The sequence below is a fragment of the Nycticebus coucang genome, chromosome 7 (genome assembly GCF_027406575.1).
Source record: "Nycticebus coucang isolate mNycCou1 chromosome 7, mNycCou1.pri, whole genome shotgun sequence".
Lineage (NCBI taxonomy): Eukaryota > Metazoa > Chordata > Mammalia > Primates > Lorisidae > Nycticebus > Nycticebus coucang.
In genome coordinates, this window is record NC_069786.1 from 94,871,274 (window position 1) to 94,878,746 (window position 7,473).

Here is a 7,473-nt window from a genome sequence, read left to right on the forward strand (position 1 = left end):
GAAAAGCATGAGATACAAACCCCCCAAAGTGTGGGATGGTGGAGGAGCAATGGTGAAAATGGGAAGAAATCTCCACCCAAATGCAGTAGCCAGGATTGAGGCTGGTTTATCTTTGTTCTTTAGTGATGAGGAACTAAATTGGAAAGGAAGAAAAAATTCTGTCCTGAAATATTCCACCTGCAGGTATTTTTTCAGGGAATCCCCTGAGTTATGAAAGGTTTGAGTTAAAAAAAAAAAAAAAGAAAAAAAAGAATTTCAGCCTATTACAATTTTTTTTTTTTTTTTATGACTGAACTACTATACATTTACAAGCAACGGTTCAGACATGGTGCTTCTGAAGTGTTTCATCCGTCCCCCCAGGCACAAGCTACATCAAGGAGAGGGTGGACTCCCCCGCCTCTGCTCAGGCATCAGGAGACAGATGGGGCCATTACTGTTGAGCGCCAGCGACAGTTGGAACAGGCATCCCAAGGGGGTTGGCAGAAGCAATCACTGGCGAGCCTGCCGGAGCTCCAAGAAGTGAAGCAGTTGGCACTGAAGAAATCCCTGATGTCATGTTGGTGCTGCTGACAGGCGTACTGCCCCCTGGCATGCTAGATGAACCCATTCAAGCCTGGTCCTTCACAACAGGGTAGAAATAAGGATGCTCCATGGCCTCTCTTGTGGTAAGCCGTGACTGGTGGTCATGTTGCAGCAGCTTGTCCAGGAAATCCAAGGCCTCAGGGCTCACAAGGTGCTGGTTTTCACTGTGGATGAAGCGTTCCCATCGCTTTTGAGAATGTCTGCCTGAGATATCATTGAAACATGGATCTAATTCAATGTTGTATTTGTTAGTATAGTCATATAAATCTTATGTCCCCAGAACCTTAGCTGTCCTCACCAACTGATCATAATTGTCATGTCCATGGAAAAATGGCTCCTTCCGAAAGATCATACTTGCCACCATACAACCCAAGCTCCATATATTCAAACTGTAATCAGATATCTGACAGTCTACAAGTAGCTCAGGACCTTTAAAGTATCGGGAAGCAACTCAGACATTATATTCTTGGCCAGGATGATAGAACTCAGCCAAACCCCTATTAGCTGTAGCTTTGTGTTCATGATCAATCATGACATTATGGGGCTTCACATCTCTGTGCATTATTATGCTGTGACAATAATTCAGGGCCTTCAAAATCTCATACATATAAAATTAAATATCATAGTCTGTTAATGTATGGTACAACTGCATCATATGCATCATATGTTGTGCATCATATGCAATACAATAAAAGATTACAAACATGGAAAGGAATCTTACTCCCTTTGTAGACAAGCAGATATAACCCAGTACATCACCCATAATTCATCCTAACTTTACCTGGTAATTGGAGTGAACATCTGTGTAAGTTTACTGGCTTTATCCAGAGGAAACACAAACTTCTCATGTCATTATGAAAAGAGATAGTTTTGCAAATTGGAGAAATGTGTCCACCAAAGTTAGGCTCTTATCCTCCTATTGAAATTGGGAAACAGGAGAACTATCTCCCTTGATGTTTGCATTTCAAAATATGGCTCCCAAGTCCTTCAGGGTATATTCTGAGTTGTGAGACTGATAAGAGTTTTATTTGGCCTTTATCTACAAATGTATGTAAAAGATCTACATACATTTGAAAAGGATCAAGAAGTTCTGAAAGAAAAGAGAGAGGAGGTAGCCAGGTACAGTGGCTCATGACTGTAATGCCAGCACTTTGGGAGCCTGAAGTTGCAGGATTGCATGAGGGTAGAAGTTTGAGACCAGCCTGGGGCAGCATAGATAGACCTTTTTCTCTACAAAACTGTAAAAACCAGCTGGGCAAATCCCTATCTCTTAAAAAAGAAAAAAAAAAAAAGTGGGGGTGGGGTGGGTTGGGGTCTCTTTCCTTATTTTCAACAAGGAGAATTCAATCTCTTATTTTTATTTACCTTAACATTATGTATCTGGACTTGCTTTAGATTGGGTCTCCTGGGAGCACTGAAAAATTTAAAAGCAATCAAAATCCAAAGCCATCATTTAAACGTATGAAATACCTTAATTGACCATCACATACTTATAAGCTTAGATAATGCCAGGTTTTAAGAAGTGTTATTATACTGTGATCCAGTGGTGGTGGTGTTTTGGATTCTGACTGCTATGTGTTCTTGAAGCAGTTGTATAACGTATGTTTTCCATCCTTCAAATAAGGATGAAGCTATTGTGAGGATTAAATGAGATAACATATGCAGAGTCTTAGCACAAAGCCCATATTTAGTCACTGCTCATCAATTCTTTTTTTGCTGAAATCTGTTTCGCCATAAGAATAGTAAAACATTACATACAGTCAACAATATTGTATTGCAATTTAAAAATTTGTTAAGAGGGTCGATCTCATGTCAAGTGCTCTTACTATTAATGATAAAACTAATCAATTAAACACATTTAAAAAGAATAGTAAAAAGTTGATTAGCCAATGTATTACCTGAGTACTTTGTTTACATTAAAGATATATCACACAAAACTCTGAGCTTAACCTAGGGTTCCTTATGGTACTAGTTATTTTAGCCCACTGGATTTATTAACTGGGTTTGGACTGTTTTTATTTATTTAACATTTTATTTGGTTTATTTAATAAATTATTTGATTATGAATCCAAATTGCAAGCTTTTCATTAGCTGTTCTTTTCCCTTAGAGAAAATGAACATGAGCAATGGCTGCCCAGTGTAGAATGCCTTGAGAAATACATAGACAAATTTTAGGTGTTCTAGCTGTTTTTGCTTCTCCTGTTTACTTTCCTGGAAGTGTTTTTTTTGAGACAGAGTCTCACTCTGTTGCCCAGGATAGTGCCAGTGACATCAGCCTAGCTTATAGCAACCTTAAACTCCTGGGTTCAGGCAATCCTACAGCCTTAACACAGGCGCTTATCATAATACTCTGCTGATATTTATATTTTTAGTAGAAATGGGATTTTGGTCTTGCTTAGGCTGCTCTCAAACTCCTGAACTCAAGTGATTTTCCTGCTTGGCCTCCCAGAGTGCTAAGATTACAGCTTGAGCCACCTTGCTCGGCCTACTGGACTATTCTTAATGCTTTCTTTCCCACATGAGAAAAGATTCTTCTTTTCACCATTAAGTTCCCTCTGGTCTTTTCTCTCTGTTGCTTAATTCTTTGTAAAGAAATTCCTTTTGTCCTCAATGCATTTAGTGAATTATTTCCTTCACCTTCTTGACCTAAATAAAATTTGGGTAGATCTTGAAGACCACAGTCGTCTATTAAGTCTTCACACATTTTATTTGCAAATTCTTACTGGTTTTTGAATATGCCTACCAGTTATATTTATTTATGTATCTATCATATATACCTTAATTTCTATATTAGTATTTATACACATTATATTAAACATACACAAAAGAATTCTAAGAAGATGAAGCAAACATTACTTTAAAATGTCTTGCTAATTGTGATGCTTCATACTTCCATTAGCTAATATCCTAAGAGATAATATACATTTAGGGCCTTCTGTTGCTTTCAGAAATAGTTTCTACACCCTCATATCAATAAGTCAATTTTAGGGGCCTGACTTCTTATCAGAAATACAAGGTATCCCAAAAGTCACTATACATAGGCAAAAAAATCAGCAAACTTGCATAACAACAGATCATGTTCACCATGAGTAGGAAAGAAGACTTTGTGTAGGTATAGAAAAAAGTGGCTAATACATAGAAAATATTTTATAAATATTTTGTAAAATTTTATTAGGGCAGGCGCCTGTAGTCCCAGCTACTCGGGAGGCTGAGGCAAGAGAATCGCCTAAGCCCAAGAGCTGGAGGTTGCTGTGAACCGGGTGATGCCCCGGCCCTCTGCCAAGGGTGATAAAGTGAGACTCTGTCTCTACAAAAAAAAAAAAAAAAAAAAAATTGTAAAATTTTATAATGAATATTTTGTGAATAAAGGTATATTTAGCTACAATTTCCCATTTTACCCATGTATACATCTTTTGGCAACCCTGTATTGTCATTGTTTTTAGTTCATGTTGTGGCTGATGATGTGCTCATAGTTGGAATAGGAATTTTAAAATGTTCAGTAGAATTATCTTTGATTCATGATGTTTTCCCAGAATATTTAAGCCATTTATCTATTTTGGGTTAGTTTAAACTATATAATATAATTTTAAAAATCCAATTAATTCAGCTTATGGACTAGGCAATGACTTGGGGCTATAACTTCTCCATGTCTGGAGCTACCAGTCTTTCCTCAAAATACTTTTTTTACCCACATATGGACCAAGTGAGGGTACTAGTGGAATCTACCTATTAAATATGGGAAAAACTTGATTTATGTCTTATTCAATTTAGATGAATATAAGTGAGTCCTAATACATTCTTTACACACCTATGGGGTACCAGTGCACTAGTTCAATAGTTTATTTTTATTTTTTCACCACCATTGGAGGTTAATAGTTCAGTAGTTTAAGAACATTTATTGATTGCTTATTGTATGTCATTATAGGGTTAAGTTTACAGTGTACAGAAACGAGTAATTCCTGAATTTTGCGGTCTAAAGCAGAGGTAGACACACTTAAAAAGATGTAAATATAGTATAGTAGATGCAAAAGGTATTAATGGAGGGTGAAAGGTGACTTGTGGGTTTTGGAAAGGCTTTCTTGAAAAATGATGTCTGAATTGAATTTTGAAAAAAAAAAATAATAATGGTTATCCCAGTGAAAAGGAGTAGGAAAGACATTTCATGTAAGCAAGTCATAAAAGCATGAAATGGCATTCAGTGTTCACTGGACTTCAAATAGCCTGATAGTCCTGAAGAAAGAGAAGCGGAGTCTGGAGAAAGGGAGCCAAGGATCTAGATAGGAGCCATGGCCACATATGCCAACGAGGGTGCTATTCACCTGGCACTGGGAAGCCAATCAAACTTAATAGCAAGGAGTCAGATTTGTGCTTTACATAAATCCGTTTAGCTACTATATGGATGGAGGATGGATATCAGAATATAATATGATAATCAGAATAAGGTCACTATAATCAGATTACTTGGTACTGGATAGGAATCAGAACAGATAGTCTAGAAGTAAATTGAAGTACATGTGAGAATTTAATATATGAAAAGAAGGATAATTCCACTTAGTAAGGAAGCAATAGATTATCTAATAAATAGTATTGGCACAAATAGCCATTCATCTGGAAGAAAACAAAAGGAGATCCCCATCTTATTTTTGAAAATTTACTTAACTCTTATACACACACATACTCTCTTATATTTAAACCAAACTTAAAAATAAATTTGCAGATAGAACAAATACTTAAATATTTTAAAAAAGCAATAGAAATCTTGTAAGAAAAAAGAGGAATTATGTCTACAATATAGATGTAGAAAAATGCTTCTTAAGCAATGCTGGTGACCCAACAACTAAAAAAGAACAGATAAACATATTTGATTGCATGAAAATTAATATAACATGTAGGTAAACATTCCCATAAGCAAAGTCAATAAACTATAGTTCTAGAAAAAATATTAAGGACAATATTTACAATGTGTTTGGTTCTCTGTCAAGCATGTGGAGTTCAGGTGCCAAAGGTTTATTGGGGTAACACATGTAGGGGGAAAAGGAAGGAGAAAAAGGAGCCATTACCTCAGACACAACCTGATTCAACCAGGCACGGGGAAGCTGTGGAGCAAGGATTGTCTATTGGAGGAGTCCTGTGATGTGAAAGGGAGAAGAGCCTGCCCTGATCTATCAATGCCTTGTGTATTCATTGGCTGTCAGCTGTCGCAGAAAGAACATGGTTCAAAAGTTGGAGTGGACCCTGAGCAAGCAAATAGCTGAAGGTTGTCAGTGAACCATACTTCTCACAGCTGGTACTGAGTCCTTTCCAGAGGTGGGATCTGAGTCTGGCAGCTCCATGTTTGCCATAGAACTCTTACAAACTGACAATAAAATGTAATATATAACATTTGCATGTGTAATGTCACATATAGAATGTTAACTTGAGTTACCTTGTGAGGGGTGGGGGAAGGTTGATGCAGGCAGGTCAGATATATCCAAGAGAGATATGTGCAAGAAAGGCAAAAGAAGACAGGAAAAAATTATACCAAAAAAGCATGTATGTGATCACATTTATGCTATAGTTTCTAAACTTAATAAGATAGGCAGAATCAGGCTTACACAGCTCACAGGAAAGAAATGAGAAAAAGTAGCTCACAGAAATGGAGATAACTATAGACAATTTTATTGGATATATAAAAAGTTTGATTTTTTACTAGTTTAGTAGATGCTAGGAATATTTATTGGCTATATAGAAATCAAACAGTATCAGCCATATTAACTGATAGCATGGTTGTGGAAAGTACAGGACCTTCAGTAAACTTACCTAACTGTGTCACTTAGGAGGGGCTAGGTTATGTTACAGTAACAAAATGACCCTCAAATCCAAGGGGCTTACAACAAAGGCTGCTTTCTCACTTGTGTTACGTGTCCATTCTAGGTTGGCTTCACCTCTGCTCCATGTCATCTTCACTCAGAATTCCTCTCCTCTGGTGAACCATTAACTCATGGCAGAGAAAATAAGATCATGGTTAAATTTATACCGGTTCTTAAAGCTTCTGCTCAGAGGGGGTTCTTCCAATTGTCTTTCATTGGTCAAAGCAAGTCACATGGCTGAGCCTGCGGTCACTGGCATGAGGATGTATAACCCTCCTCTAGGGAGGATCAATGAACATCTCCCAGAGTATCAAGATCTGCTTTATGACAAAGAGTGTTAATGAAACGTTTGTGATCATACTAGTGAATGTTATTAATAATTGGTGAGTGAGGAGAATTAAAATGAGAATCAAGAGAAAATACAGTGTGTTTGCTTTTTATGATTAAATAAATGCTGTTTTTCTCAGTCACTGGATGTAGGTATAAAAGGCACTCCTCTTGGCTTTAATTTTAGCTCCAATCACAGATCACAGACCATCTCTTCACATTTTCAGAAAACAAACCTTTTTAATCCATATTTTGAAAGTAGGAAATATTAAGGCATATGGAAGGGTAAAATTCAATTTTCACCATGTATTTTATTTTTCTGATGTTTAAAAATTCATAGAAGTGTGTTTATAAGAAATATAATGATATCACAAATAAAAAAATGTATTCCTTTCTTTAGAAATGATAGTCAAAAATAACAGCATTTTGTGATTTTTGCCTAGAGTTTAAGTATTTGCTCATCAAAGAAGCTCTTGAATAAATTCTGTGGGTAGGTATCAATTTAGTTATTAAAATTTTGTTTTTGTTAAGAGAAAATTTGAAGGAAGCTCTATTACCTACTTCTCATTACACCAAATGTAGTATTGTGCAATGTTTGTTACTTGCCATCCCACTTCACAAGTTAAATTAAATTTTAGTCCTTTACTACTGCTTAACATTTCAGATGTCTCCTGCAACATGCTTTCTTCAATCCTTCAAAAACAATTGTGACATT

The 7,473-nt window shown here is 36.4% G+C and overlaps 1 pseudogene; it reads right to left on the bottom strand.

Annotated features, from left to right (window-relative positions):
• Positions 1 to 430: 430 nt before the first annotated feature.
• Positions 431 to 1,225, bottom strand: LOC128590037 (casein kinase II subunit alpha-like; annotated as a pseudogene).
• Between the last annotated feature and the right edge of the window lie 6,248 nt (positions 1,226 to 7,473).